This window comes from Cucumis melo, chromosome 7 (assembly GCF_025177605.1).
Source record: "Cucumis melo cultivar AY chromosome 7, USDA_Cmelo_AY_1.0, whole genome shotgun sequence".
Classification (NCBI taxonomy): Eukaryota; Viridiplantae; Streptophyta; class Magnoliopsida; order Cucurbitales; family Cucurbitaceae; genus Cucumis; species Cucumis melo.
Genome location: NC_066863.1, coordinates 8,569,068 through 8,585,593, shown reverse-complemented (window position 1 = coordinate 8,585,593; position 16,526 = coordinate 8,569,068). Strand labels below are relative to the sequence as shown.

General features: G+C 33.4%; 1 long non-coding RNA gene across 1 annotated transcript; it reads right to left on the bottom strand.

Annotated features, from left to right (window-relative positions):
• Nucleotides 1-455: 455 nt before the first annotated feature.
• LOC103487568 (uncharacterized) lies at nt 456-5,013 on the bottom strand. The gene is made up of 2 exons (XR_537297.3): nt 4,679-5,013; nt 456-884 (listed from the first exon to the last, which is right to left on the bottom strand). It is a non-coding gene; the product is annotated as an uncharacterized LOC103487568 (long non-coding RNA).
• Between the last annotated feature and the right edge of the window lie 11,513 nt (nt 5,014-16,526).

Here is a 16,526-nt window from a genome sequence, read left to right as displayed (position 1 = left end):
AGCCCTGCATACTTTCCTCGTATGGAGGCTGTAATCAAATGATAGGTAACTCGAGAACATGGCTATGTGCTCTTGGGATAGCGTCATCAAAGCGATGATTTGCAGTGTTTCAATTCCAATTGTCGAGCTGATAAGAAAAGAACACGAGTGAAATTAAAAGAGGATAATATGAGGCATATTTCAGAAGTGTAAAAAATGAAACCGATGGACTTCATTTGGATGATAAGGTATATGGAAATGTTATAGAAGAGAGAGAATCAAGGTGACAAAAATACTATTGTGATGGATAAATACTGATTGTTGGATGTAACCGTCCCTCCATGTTCGAAGGTTTGGGTGGTAAGAAAACTCAAGACAATGCTGTGCTTCCCGCACGATCAGTTAAATAGGTTAAAACAACCATTCAACAATAAAAAAGTTATGTCAACATGAGCAATAGACATAAAAGATACACATTTGACCAGAACTTAGGGATTCAAATCTCAATCCCGCAAACCTTTTTATTGGAATAAGAAAAAATCCTGAAATGTCATACAGTTCTTAGTTGGCTTTCATGAAGTGAATCTCATGGGAAGACATTTTTATCACATTAGCTAAATTCAGTCATTTTACCGGATTTAAATATTGAATAAGCAGTAGCGTTTCTCAACTTGCTTGGATGAACAGTTGTCGGGAGAAATTAAGATGGTCCACCTTCTCTGTTTATTTTCAGAGACACTTAAACTCAAGAAAACAGCGCACTGAAGGATTACAAATTTCACCTGCCATTATACAGAGAGCCACTAGGCAGATTTCGATTCCTACATTCAAAAAACAAAAAGGTGCCTTCCCGAAATGAAGAAATCCGGCTTCCATCATCCTCCACTTGGAAAGTAATCGTCCACCTAGAAACAATTAATTAGCAGGCAATATTTCAAATCATAAGTTCGAAATCTTTTAAATCCCTTAAACTAAAAAGATTCAACCATGAATATCACTTCAACTACACTAAGATTGGCTGCATCACTGACGTCGTCTCACTTTTTAACTCGTAGGTTGTAGGCAACATTCTAAATAGTTGCTATGTTAATCCAAATAATGAAACAATACGTGCAACCAATTCAAATATTGACATTACAAATGGCTTTTGTCCTCATCAAAGTAAAACAAGGACTAGGAGAACATCTGGCTAACAATGAAACCAATGATGGAATTGGAGACAACAGCTAAACAATTTAGGCAAAGAAATGTTAAATTGGGTCCTCACATGATTACGATGGAAGTCAACCTGTTTAACGAGTAACAAAACAGGCTCATTGAACAGCCTCTCAATTTTACAGAATATGCTGGGTATGGTACATCATACATATAAAGAAGCTCAATGATGACCTTCGGCAGAAATATGCGTATCATTTACTTGAAAAAAATTAGAAGACTTTACACGAGCTGTTGAGTGAAAACCAATTACTTCCACTGAGGAAGATGTAAAATTACAAAGCATCTTTAGCCATACAGAAGGAAGTCTACATTACATAACTCTGATGGTTGTTTATGGAAAGTGCAAATAACATGATGAGCCGAGCTATCTTGGGCCTGAGACCTGCTGCGAAGACATGTAAGAAAAGAGGTAGTTTGAGCCACTCATACAACTTGGCAGAGCATTTGCTGGTGAATATATAACTGATCCATTTTGGTACCCTTCCTCCTCTATTGTTGAAGCCTCAGTGAACCTACGGCCATAAAAGCGCAAGAAATTCAATGACTCATTTCTCGGCTGACTTAAAGGAATCCCACCTTCCAACATGCTGACTACTGCATCCATACTAGGCCTTATTGCAGGTTCCTCTTGAACACAACACAAAGCAATGCAAACTAATTTCTTCACTTCTTCATATGTCACTCGCCCCTCTAGCCGTGGATCAGCAAGCTCCAAGTACTTTCCTTGCTCATGCATCTCCAATGCAAATAAAGGAAAATAAACCAGTCCTAATCCTGCTGAAGATGATGATTGGCAACCTGAACTATCACTGCCATCCAAGCTATGGTCATGGGATCGTGTTGTGCAATTTTTCCTCCCACTTACAACTTCTAATAGCACCATGCCATAGCTATAAACATCAGTTTTTTCTGAAATTGCTGAATTAGTGAGCCATTCAGGTGCCAGATAACCACGAGTGCCTCTCATCGTTGTAAATAGACCCGACTGTTCAGGCGCAAGAAGTTTTGAAAGACCAAAATCAGATATCTTTGCCTGAAAGGAGTCGTGCAATAAAATATTTTCTGGTTTGACATCACAATGGATGATTTTATGCTCACAACCTCTATGTAAGTATGAAAGCCCGCGTGCAGTCCCAAGTGCTATATCATATCTCTCTTGCCATTCTAGAACAGGTCCACTGCCAAAAAGGGTACGGTCTAATGAACCGCGATTCATATACTCGTATACGAGAAAGCGTTCTCTTCCTTGGGCACAAAACCCTTTCAACTTGACCAAATTCGTATGGTGTATGTTCCCAATGACTGCAATCTCAGTGCAGAATTCTTTTTTTCCTTCAATGCCTAAATTTGTTATTTTCTTCACTGCCACCACAGATTTGTCATGAAGTACACCTTTGAAAACCGAACCAAAACCCCCAGAACCGATCTGGACTTTAAAATTGTCCGTTGCAACCTCCAGCTCTTCCAAAGAAAACTTTCTAGGCAAACCTGGAAGAAAAAAGGCATCCAATTCAACCGAAGCACGTGAGCTAACACTGCCTAGTTTTGTCTGTATTCTTTTTGAGATTAACCGTCTCCTCCACCAAAGGAAATACAGAGTCAAAAATAACAATAGGAGAAACCCGGAAATTGGCAAGAGAATAAGAGCGGCTACTGGAAAGTCTTGTTTATCTTCACCATTGAAGCTTGGTGGAGTAGATCCAACTTGAACTTTAATGTAGCCCAGCAGATCGTTTACAAGTGAACTACTCTGTCTGATTGACCCTAACCTGTCTTTGATCGTGTAGCAAGAACCTGATGTATTTCCATAGAATATACCCAAACACGAGCATTCGCTTGAACAGAGAGCTTGACAGGATGAGATATTCACTCCATATCTAGCGGGCTCAGAGAAATCAATTGCAAAATATCCTATACCATATCCTAAACCCAAATAGGAAAAGACGGGGGATTTCATCTTGTTTCCACTACTAGAGGAGTTGCAAGGAGAAGCCAAAACGATGGAATGATCAATTGGTTTACAGCCCCAGCCACCCAAGCTTGGTGGAACTGGGTGAAAACTTGATGAACAGGAACAACTAGGGCTGTTGGTTACACTGTCCTCATTGCAAAGACCAACTTGACCACAAAAGAACGGAATTCGACAACCGTCAACTGGCCCTATGAATTCTTGTGTCCAACCGCCACTAGAAAAGCTCTTGACGATAAATTGGCCTGTAGACTCCAATTTAGCAATTCGAAAGTTGGAACGAGGTAAGATAACTTGAATTGAAACAACAGAACTATTACGAGCCAACAGGTAGAGACCAGTTGAATTTATAATCATTTGCTCCACTGCAGCATTTGAGTTTATAAAAGCATTTGGATCCATGGACAATTTCCAATAGATTTGTCCATACCATTGCAGCAGAGCATCAGATGACGAAACCGAAAAACTATAATTACTGCTTGACAAGTCTGAACTTGAGATTGAGCTAAGCAGCACAGTACCAACAGGCAAAGACTGCCCAACTACAATGGTGTCAGTTGGATAACGGAAACTCTCCCAAAGGGAGACATTTGATCGATCAAGTAAGACAAGATTACCTATATCAGTTAGCCTCAACGCATAAACCACTGACTGTAATTGTGGAGTTGACCATCTGAGATTACCATCCTCATCTGTTATGGAAATTCCCTTAATGGTAAGATTAACTTCACCGGTGCTTGATATGGGATCATTGCGGTTAGCAGACCAGATGATTGTGTTGGAAGCCACATGAATAACACAAAAGTAGAAGCTGCTTTCTTGAGCCGAAGGGTTGAAAATAGCGGCCTTGAAAGTTTTATTGAGAGAGTACAAGAAGGCACCGCCATTGTCAGCAAAGTTGATATTGGAAGCCAAAAAATTTGGGTATATGAATTCAGTGTAGGAAATACTAGAGACAAGAGGCAGAAAAAAGAATATTACAGGGATGAACAATGGGAATCCCATGAAGGAAATTAGAGAAGCCAGACACAGAACAACAGGAGATTATTCAATGGTCTGATTGAAGCTAAGTAGCTTTAATTTGTCTCATTGAAAAACTTGTTTCATAGCAAGTTGACTTCTGAAACTCTATCTATATCCCTATCGCTATCTCTCTTAATTGATGGGCTAAGGTAGGCAATCATTTAGTTAGTGCCTCCCTCCATCGGTTGGAGGAGCAAGATTAGAAAAATTCATTAAAGGTCACAACTCACGTCACACAAATATTTAAATCATTTAGGTAAATTTGACCAAACATCCCTTCTTTGAGATGTGCAATGCTTATAGGCCGACAAACACAACTCTCTTTTCTTCAAATAAAATATGCAAAAATATGGCATATAAAAGTCTACATACTTCAATCAAAGTGAAATATGATATTACCCTAAATTCCAGCGTACATTAACAAACACGCAATCAAATTTCGAGAAATAACAATTTTCAATTCTAGGTGTAAGTGTAAGTCAGACTGACCTTCAATTGAGGAACAGAATGAAATGTATGGGTTCAGCTGGAGCTGTCACCCCCATGGCCGAAAGTGGGAATGGTTTGACCACGTTCCAGTGAGTGGATCGCATTGGTGCAGAAATAATGGGTAAACCTCGAAAGCATCAATGACTTGTAGGGAATAAAATGGATGAGTATAGAGAGAAATGTGGAGGGAAGAAATTGGAGAAAAATGGGAGGCGAAACATGGCGATGGAGAAAACTAAAACAGATTTGAAACGAGAGTGGCGGCTGCAGCCGGCAGGTTTGTAATGAGGAAGGATGTTGGCGGGAGACTCTGCAGGCCTTTTGAAACGCCAATTATCTTCTACAGATCTTGGAATTAGTATTTGTTTTTTTCTTTCAATAAAAGTATCCCCAAATAAACCTAACCTAAATTTAAATTATGAGATTTAATTTGATAAAATATCTAAATTGCTATATGATCATTTCTTTATGATATATTACTTAAGAAGTTCTAAATGAACTAAAATTTTCCCCAAGAGAATTGACGAATTTATCTTATTACTCAAATTTTATTATTCTTGAACAATATTTTCCTTAATTATCAACAACCATATATATTTATATTTATTAACTTTAGAATGATTTAAATATGATATAAATTATTATCTTACATGATAATAATATTTTTAATTATCCTAAAAAACAAATATTTTGTTCTTTGATCATCAATTCCGGCATCGATATTCTTCTTTGATTTCTATTACAAAAAGAATTTGTTCTTTCTTCTTTCCTTCCGATTTGCTTTTTGTGATACAATTTTTTTTTGTTTCATATATTATTTACTTTCGTTTTGTAGCATATATTTTTTTTCCTTAAAAAATTTGTTCTTTCTACCTCTGTTTCGTAATATGTAGTTTTTTCCTTTAAAAGTTTAGTTCTTTCTTCTTCCATTTCGTAGCATATATTTCGGTAGTGTTTCTCCTATTTTGATTTTTCACATATGCTACTGAATAATACATTTATGTTTTGTGATTTGTTACATATATACTACTGCATATATTTAATAATACATACACATATTTTTTTTCTCATGTTATGTAATTTTTTCTTACTCAATTTAACAAATCGAAAACATAACATTTCATTCATAAAATATACAATGTATTATTTCATATATACCATTCATAAATCAATATAACATATCCTATTTTTCGGTAAATGTATGTCATATATGTATTATTGTATATATGAAGGGGAATATATACACTAAATAACAGAATCAATATATCATATTTTTTTAAAACTGTATGTCAACATATATTTATAAATTGTATATATTAAGTGGTATATATCTAAATGCAATATTACATAATCGAAGTTTAAAACGTTTTAGGAAATCTACAATGTAATGGAGTAAGAAAAAATATGAGGAATTGAGGAAGACAACTAATCGAAAGTACGAGGATAACAAAAAATCGAAATAAACTGAAAATTGGTGAAGAATGAAACTGGAATCGATGATGGAGGAAATAAGATTACGTGAATAAGAAAACTTGATATACCGGAATTGAAAGAATGTTGCAAGTTTTCAACGATAGAATCGAGCTTACTTGAAGAAACATATGATATTCTACCGTTACTGGATGTCCATATATATATGTATTATGGTAAATAAGAAGGGTATATATCTATAAAAGAAGCATAACACACTAAATCATATTCGTTAATTACTGTATGTCAATTTATGTATATTATTGTATACGTGAAGGGGTATATATTTAAAAAATAATAAAACACACATATCATATTAATCAATTACTGTATCTCAATTTATATGCATTATTATATATATGAAATGATATATATAAACTAATTCACATAACCGACAATTGAAATTCATTGAGGATTGTATGTAATAAATATATGCATTGTTATATATATGAAGTGGTATATGTCTAAAACAAATATTTCAGAATATAACATTAAACGTTCTAGAAATACTACGATTTAATGGAGTACAAAAAAATATAATGAATTAAGGAAGACAGTTAACTAGATGCATGAGGAAAATGAAATGACGAAATAAATTGAGATTCTATGAATAACAGAATCGGAATCGGTGATGGACGAAATATAAGGAGATGAAGAATGAAACTGGATGGAATTGGCGAAGAAATTCGATAACTCTTCGACGGAGGATGTACCGGAATTGGTGGAGAAATTGGATAAATTGTAGGCGACAAATATAACAGAGAAGAATGACTATTGACGACAAAGATGAAGATGTAAGAATTATGCGACTGATGAATAATTAAGAAAGAGAATTTTGGAAATTATTTTCATATTCAAAGATATATTATTTGATGATAATTTAATATAAATTATATAAGGTAACATTTTTTTCTTAATAATTTAGATTTTACGTTAATTAAAATCATAATTAAGGAAATTATAATTTACACATTAATGATAAATATAATGTAAATAAGGCAAAATATACTTCTCAATTTTGAATTACCTATATAATTAATGTTAATCATAATGTTAAAATTGTGCTACAAATATGCGAATTCCTAATTAAGTAAAAATATCTCATTTTAGGGTATTTATAAAAATTCATAGTCAAATTAGGTATTTTCTCTAAACTTTTTAATAAAATAAGGGTCAAAGTTTATATCCCATTGTTTTATTTTGGTCCTCATTGATGAAAAGATATTTTTTCTCTTCCTTCCAAACATTTCTCCTTCCTTTCTTTTCTTTTTTCTAATTGATTCTCAGAATATTTATTTCTAATTTCGTAAAGTTTAGTTTTTACAGGTCTTTATACTTTATTTTTAGGTTATTTTACCTTGTTATAAACCTTAACACCATGTTATCGGTTATACATTTTTATTATTATTCTACATGTTCTTCTTATTTGCTCCAAAAATTCAATTTGACAAACAAATAAAAATAAAAATAAAAGATAAGAGAGTTAGGAAGGAGACATGAAAGAGCTAAGTTTTGACCGAAAAAAAAACAACAAAATTAGTTTTTGAGTTTATTTGATTCAAGTACATGGATTATGTTTAAGAACTTAATTGATTATATATATTATAGTTCATAATTATTATAATTTATATTACAGTAGTAAGTGGATGTCGAAGGTTGCATTTGTAACAATTTATAAGGCTAATTTTTATAAATATAACAAAAATACTAAAATATTTACGGTCTGTGCAACAAAATAAAAAAGTCAATGATATTTTCATAAATTTCAACTTTGTCCTTGAATGATGCAAGATCATTTTTTACTTTTCTTCTTTCTTCTTTGAAATTTATTTATCTCCTCTTCATATTATTAATTTCTCTATATTATAACTTCTTATTCGGTTTACATTATTATGATTATTTATATAAATATTTACCAATTTCTTCATTTCCTCTTCCAAAATTTCTTCCTTCTTTTTTATTTTTATCTTCTTTTTTCTTCTTGGTACAAGATTTAAATGACGATCTTGTACCAATATCTAAACGATCAGTTGTCTATCTCAGATAGATAGAGATAGACCACTATAACTATTAAATCGTTTAGATTTAGTATAAGATCGTTTAGATTTAGTATAAGATCGTTTAGATTTGATATTACAAGATCGTTCACACTGGACACAATATCGTTTAGACTAGGTACAAGAGTATAAGATCATTTAGGTTGGGTACAAGATTGTTTAGATTTGCTACGAGATCGTTTAGATCACTCATAAGATCGTTTAAATTAGATATAAGGTAAAATATCATTTAGACTTGGTACAAGGGTACACGAGGATGTTTTTGTTATTTTGGCCTGTAAACTTTTTTCTTTTTTTAAATTATTTTATACCGTATAAATATATTTTTATTTTGTTCTATTTTTTAAAAATCTTCGGTATATAATATGAACCATTGTGAGTCTAAAAGTTGAACAAAATATTTAGTTTAAAAAATCAAAGAGTTGTGATTTCATAATAGCAACGTGGAAGAAATCATTTTTAATATTAGCACTGCTTAAATAAAACATAGAAATTGGAGATAACATAAATAAGATGCGATTTTTGTCCATCATACACATAAGAAACAACATATTCACATTACCCATGACCGTGAGACATGGACCTCAACTCAATAATATTCTATCACTAAACAATACCAACTATCAATTAATTAATAAATAAATAACAACACCAACCCAGTTTAAAAATTATCTTCAAAAGAGAAGATATTTCTAAATTAAAATAAAACAGAAACAAAATTAATATTCAATGACCAAAACTTTAAGATTCCCTTTTGTATTATTCTTCTCAATAACAAAAACCACCTTTATAAGAAGTACATGAGGTTAAAAATAGAAAGTATGTAATATACATGACTCAACAACTAACCTAAGTGGTAACAAACCGCACTATAAAATAGGCTAAAACTAAGCAATTGTTGTTGGCCATAATTTACTAATTCAAACCTGAATAAATAAAATAGAAACCACATTGGACTGTTAGAATATTGTTAAACTATAGAGAAGGTTGTCCGTTTTAAGGAGATACTTTAACACCCCTCAAACTAGAGGGTGTGGGAATCACACCCAATTTGTATTTGAGAGAAAGAAACTTGTGTTCATTTGAGATTAATCTATCTGTGAATTGATCGGAGGAAAAAACATATCGAATATCAATCTATTTGATGAAAACTTTGTCATGAACAAAATGGATATCTAGTTCAACATGCTTACTGTGTGAAAGAAAAATTGGGTTAGTAGGTATGAATAAAGCACTCATGTTGTCACACAATATAACGGGTGTACTGTTATATAGTTGACTCATTTCAAACAAAAAGCGATTAAATCCATCTAATCTCTGGAACAATATAGGTTAATGATTGATACTTTGATAAGCGGGCCGTTGGCCCTAGGACTATGGGGGAGTGGAGTGGGTTATGTTAACCCACTACAACGATCTGGGGCAGGCTATGCCAATGTCGAAAACTCCGTCGACCAGAACGTAAAAAATACAACGTCGGGTGAACTTTTTTCGACGTGTTACGGGACAATGTCGACATAGAGGCATGCCCGACGCAGTTGACACTAATATCTGATGCATGTCGGCAATTAACTATAGCCGACGTTGTTTTCTTGCATCAGGATTCAACTAATTCTGACGCAACGTCGGTAAAATGATCTTTGACGTCTTTTCCATGACGTCGGAGAAACTGCCTATCTCGACTTAGTTCATGTGTTGGGAATAAGTTTTTAATTAATTTTTATTATTTTTATTAATTTTTTGTTATTTGTTTATTATTATTATTTTATGTTATTCTTGAGTTATTATTTTTTGTTTCGCTTCGAAAGGCAACGAATTAACAAAATTTATAACAAACTATTAAAATAAAAAGTTTACAATTTATAAATCAAAATCATTCAACCGAATGTCTAATAAAAATTACAATTAATACTGTTCAAATTATTTAAAAAAAGTACATTAAAATAATAAAATTACATCAATCTATCCTAAAATCTCGATCATGCGCAAAAAAATCTCTAAAACTACAAATAACATAAAAGTATAGTTAGATATATCATGAGAAATTAAAGGAATTAAAAGTTGAAAAATACGTACCTCAACCGTCTTCATGGTCCTCTCTGTGCCTGACTCGATCATCTTCCTCATCTCCTCCATCCCTCGTGCACTTTCCGCCACTTGTCGAGCAGTCTCTGCAAATTGTCGGTCATGCTCCTTCTTCCTTATTTGTTGCTCTTTAATTAGGCGGTTAGCGTTTTCAAGGCTAGCCTTTAGTTCGCTAACCTCTATGAAGTACATCTCATGATACGAAGAGGAAGAACTTGAAGCAGTACTCTTCTGGGACTTGGGCTTAGGGTCCCAATTGATACCTTTTGAGTAACTCAGTCGCTTACCCAACATGGTCTTGTATATCTCATCTCTAGAAAGTGGTTGCTGACCCTTTACAGTGGACTGTGATTAGAATTCTAGCATTCGACTCTGCACCATACAAGTTGTAAGTTGTGAGATGACAATAATTTAAAGTATAAAGTATGATTGAAAAGTTTAATCTCATAAACTTACATGGGCATCTGCTGTTACCTAAAAAACGAATTCTCTTATTCTGTTGGCGTGTATTTCTCTAAACAACTTGACACGATCCACTGGACGACTGCGTTCTTCAGTGAGATCATGTTGTCATTGAAGGAACATCTTGGATCCTCTTTTGTGGTTGTAAGGTTGCTGTACTTTAGCAGCCTTGTTGACCCTCGATTGCTCCTACATTTAAAGAATTAATATTAGATAGCAAAACAATAAAAATAAATTTTTTACTATGAAGTAAAAGTAGACGGAAGAATCAAAGAATCACCTGAAATTGGTGGGTCATGTAATGATTGTAAAGGAAGTGTCAATCTTCCACAAGATTCACCAATCTTGCCGATGGGTTCATACATGCTTCTTTAGGATCGTTGAACCTTTTGAAATGTCGATAGTTTTCTCCCTTGAATTCCTTTCACGTGCTGAGTATTTGATGATCAACAAAACGAGTAAGAGCTTGATCACCAAAATTGAGCTCGAACCGGTGCTACAAAAGAAAAATACATATGGATTACTTTTCTACATATGTGAGGAGTAACGTATATGTTAAGCACTTTACAAACTTACATGCAGGCCGTCCTTGATGACCTTGATGTACTTTAGAGGTACATCGGCCTACTTGAGGGCAATGATCGAAAATGTGTTTTGCGTTAACACACCAATGGCTATGTTGAACCTAACGGTGTGTGGTGAGTTGGGCTTGTCCCCTCTTGAGGTGATCGATATAGGGATCTTCTCGTGTTGTTGTACGAACAGGTCCAACTCCAAGTTCTGAGAGTGCTAAAGTCTCCTCGGAGTGGGAGTGGATTGAGGGACATTTACAAAAAAAGAACACTTACGACACCATAAAGTGGAACGTCGAGGTTAGTGCCAACCAATCTCGACGTTTACCTAACGACGTCGAAGAAAGTTCAACATTTGAATTATTTTTTAATTTTTCCTGACGCCTTCAACGTATAAGTCGGGGATGGGTGCAACCATACTCGATGTTTCTGCATAAACATCGGAAAAAGTTTACAATATATTTTTAAAAAATCAATTTGGTGGAGCAATCTCGACGACTTCATTGTGACATCATAATGGCTCGCCTATACCCATGCTCATTCTCGTCATTCTCATTCTCGACATGGTTTTCGGCATCGGGACTCTTCCGATTTCTTGTAGTGCTACTCCAAGTTTGGGGAAAGGATTATGGAAAAACTAGGATTTCATTTCTCTTTTTCACTATTCCATTCCTTCCCCAATCCTTCTCACTTCTTTCTCAATCCTCCTCCAAACGCGTACTATCATAACACTAGGACTATTATAATAATAGGGTTATTATAACATTAACCCTCTCATAAATCACTCCTTTCCCTAAATGCCCCCAAGTGTTTGACTTGTGTGCTTGACCTTGTAACCAAATGGTACTTCTTTGAGGACCAAAAAACAAGACAATCACCAATAAATACACGATAAATTATAATTGATCTTATGTCATCAACACTACAATTAGCCCAATCAACATCTTTAAATGCTGCTAATTCAAAAGAATATGACTTAGCAAAATATAAATTAAACCATGAGACATGGTTCATTTGAGATAAGTAATACTCTTTTAACGGCTTGCCAATGAATACTTGTTGGAGATTGAAGAATTGGTTAAGTTTGTTCTCAATATAGGAAATATCTAGCCTTGTATTTGTTAGATATTGTAATGTCCAAATCACACATGTTGATGGACAGTAGAATTCAATAAGGTTCTCGTTCATTTGCTAACAAAACTTTTCTAGTTACAAAAGGTGTTGGGCATGGTTTGATGTGAATCAACTTCAATCGCTCCAACAAATTTAAAACAAACTTTCGCGGACTAAAGTAAATACCAGAGCTACCTCTGCGGATTTCAATTATAAGAAAATTAGAGAGTTCACCAAGATCCTCGAGAGAAAATTTCTTGTTCAAAATGGTAATGAAGTTGTTGATTAAAGTTTGATTGTGCCAATAACTACGATGTCACCCACATCAGTTAACACATAAACCTTGACCTCAAACTTAAAAAAATAAAATAATGAGTTATTAGCTTGAGTTTTTAAATCCAAGTAACACATTTTTACGCCTCTCATACCAAACTTTAGGAGCTTGTTTTAAGTCGTACAAAGCTCGATTCAATTTACAAATATGTTGTGGTTTATTTTTGTCAATATCACCTTCAAGTTGTGCCATAAAATACACTCTTCCAAATGTCCATTAAAAAATGCATTGTTAGTTGATGTCTAACTGCCTTACGCTCCAATTATGATTGACAACCAATGTAAGTTTTATTTAAATAGTGGATTATTTCACAACATGACTAAAGGTTTCTTTAAAGCCAATACCTAGAGTTTGATGAAAGCCTTTGACCACAAATCTAGCCTTGTATTTTTGAATTGTACCATTTGTGTTCCTTTTTTTTATTTTTTTTATTTTTATTTTAAATAGTCATTTGCATCCCACAAGATTAAATTTTGAGTTGTAGGGAACCAAGGTCCATGTATTATTTTTGTTTAAGGCCTTAATTTATGATTGCATAACATTCTTCCATTTTGCTAATTGCAAAGCCTCAAATGGTATGAGACTATTCATACAAAGTTACATTGTTTCATGAATCAACATGTTTTTCAAAAATAACCAATTTGAAGAAGAGACGTGACTATTAAAATGTAATCATGTACTAACATGAAAGACAATTATTCATGAAACTTAGACACTATAGTGAGTAAAATTTTCTTAAAGAGATAACATGAATTCATTGGGCTCAGATTATATTCAATATACCAAGTTCTATATTTTCTAACTTCTTCAATGATATTATTCCTATAACAATTTCATTGAATTAAAGAAGTCCTTATATCATCAAATGAAAAATTCAAGAATATATGGTATTGGGATTGGAGAACATTGATCGTAAATGTTTTATTATGATTCATCATTAAGTGTGTTCACTCTTTTATGACATATATTTTGATTGATTTAATTGTCCTTTCAGATTCATGGAGATAATGGTTTTCACATTTGAGATTAATTTATACTAACTTTATAAATTTTATATTGTTGGAGATATGAAATACAAATTAAAGAGAGTTTTAGAGAAAGAAGCTAGATATATGACTAATACAAAAGGGGAGAGAAATAAAACTTAAAAGATGAAGTATCATCTATCAAATACTTCAAGATTTTCAAGTGTCATCCATCGTATACTTTCCCAAGAACTAAGAAACGTGATCAATCCTTTGTCGATTTTGAAAAGTAAAATAGATTATTATGCTTTTTAGGATGTTACTTTAGTTAAAGGCTAGATTGTTAACTAAAGGAACAGGGAAAAAAATGAACATTACAACTCTGATAATTATCCAGTTCGGTGAATATCACCTACTTAGTTTTTATGCACAGATAAATAGTTCAATAATCAAAATTCAAATGAGTACAATATTGTGAGAATGCTATATATAGCAATATGTTAATCTAGATGACAACCCCCTAGATTGGTACTCTTTAGTAATTGTTATTTAGTACTAAATATTAGGCTCCCCTAACTTCTATATTTGAACCTTTCGAAGATCAGGCTCCCCCTGATTTAGATAATTGAAACCTCCAATCATTAAAGTCTTCTTTTAATCTCTTATCTTCATATTTCTTGGATCGATCTTACTGAGATAATATAATCTTCATGAGAATATTTTTTTTTATTGAAGGTAAAGACTTACATTCTAATCAAGATTCTTCTACAGTTTCTTTCTTGGATGCATCTTCTTCGATGAATTCGAAATAAAGTGAAAACTCCTATTTATAGGTAGAGTTGATGAACTTCAAACGAAAAAGTAGAGGCAACAATATTGATCAACAAACTCAGCTGATCATAAAAAACAACTGAAGTAATTAAAGAGTCGTCACAAATTAGACAGTCTTCATAATCACAAATTAAACTTAACATTGGTATTTTTCTTCGAAGGAAACTTTAAACTTTAAGGTACCCACCCCAAACAAAAACACTCAACATTCTGAATTAGAAAACATTATCAATGTATCACCATATATACAAATACTCCCCTTTTGCGTGAAAGAGAAAACAATCAATCCTTTGGAGGTTGAGAGAAAGAAGTTGCAGTAGTTAAAGGTAGAAGGATAGTCAAAGTATTTAATAAGGCATCAACTTCTGCTCGTCGTTCAGAAAGTGAGTGTATTAAGTCACTCAAAGATCTGAATTATGCAGATAAAACTCATATAATTCTGGTGACCAAAGAAGGAGGAATCAATAAACCTTTAGGAGATATGTTCACACTTTTTGAAATAGAGGATTCTATCGAGTGAGGAGGACGAACAATGTGTTGAATAACTGACACATGGGATCCTTGGAAAAGACGACAACTCAAGGTTAAAGTTTTTTTAGCAGATTAAGGGGCCTCTTGTTTTGTCATTACTTCACGATGCTGAAGAAGCATGATACTTGATAAAAGTCTTGGAAAACAAATTAGTAGTTTGACCTCAAAGGTGTCTACATGTTCGAGGAGTTGATTATAGATGAATTGTCCAACATTAACATGGGAACCAATGCCAATGTGATTGATCAGTGTAGCAAGTGCAATTGAAACACTTAAGGCATGAGTGGATGTAAACCAATTAGCAATAATATCTATCTTGTGTAGAATGACATACTTAACACTTAGTGAGACTGCAAGGGTATGACCATTTGCAGGCCATTGGGAAGATATTCCTCCAGTGAGTTCATAAGCTAAAGTCTCCGGTGATGGCTGAATTATAGAAAGGTCTTCTAGAATTGAGATTCCAAGAAAGTCATTAAAGATGTTGGAAGAAAGTTTAAACAGAATTCTTTAATATGAACAATATAAAAATCTAGGCTACTAGAATCATTAAAGCCTATAGGTAAGTTTACGATAAGCTCTCTAAATAAGTGAATATAAAACTGTACTCCTACTTAAGAAACAATTTTGTTTAGACCAACTTTATGATAATATCCATAATAGCTAGGCATGAATGGTGTTGGTCGAAAATGTTTTGTTCATCAGCAATGCGTCTTTGAACTACATACTTCCATTTTATTCCAATAATATTTGTTGAATTTGGTTTTGGAACTAGATTCCACATATTATTTGTAAGGCCTTAATCGCATAACCCAACACGATGAAGACCCCGACTTGAGGAAGGATTACGCGATGAAAGATTCATAAGGAGAGAAGGTTACGTGGCTAATAAACAGACAAACTGAGCTACTTCACCAAGAAAATCAGTGATATGGCATAGATGTCAATAGGTCGGCGATTGGTCTAACCCAGCCACCTAATTCAAATTCAGGATAAGGTGTTTTGAGATTGGTCTACTCCCCGCTGTCGATTAGAGAAATCATTTTAACATAGAAAAACTTGCCAAAGAGATCTATCAATAGAGGAACTCGGGTCATTTAAAGCTGCCTTTACTTGGAATTTGTTAAAGAAGAAACTGGCCAATTCATATCCAGCAAAGATTCTGAGAAGAGTAAGGGAGATTTTGGCCTAGGAAGCTAGTTGACTGCAACTGTAAGTGGTTCTCCGTATCAAATATTTTCAAACGAAAGAAAAAAGTTTTCTAAAATATGTTTGAACCCTTCATATATTCTTTGAAACCATGAACCATATAATTTCTACTATATTTCTCTACCTTTTAAACATAAGTAATTTATAAACGATAAAGAAGTAGTTGTGAATGATTTCATAAATAAAGCATCCTCTTGGAGTTTTTTGTTGCATTTTGTT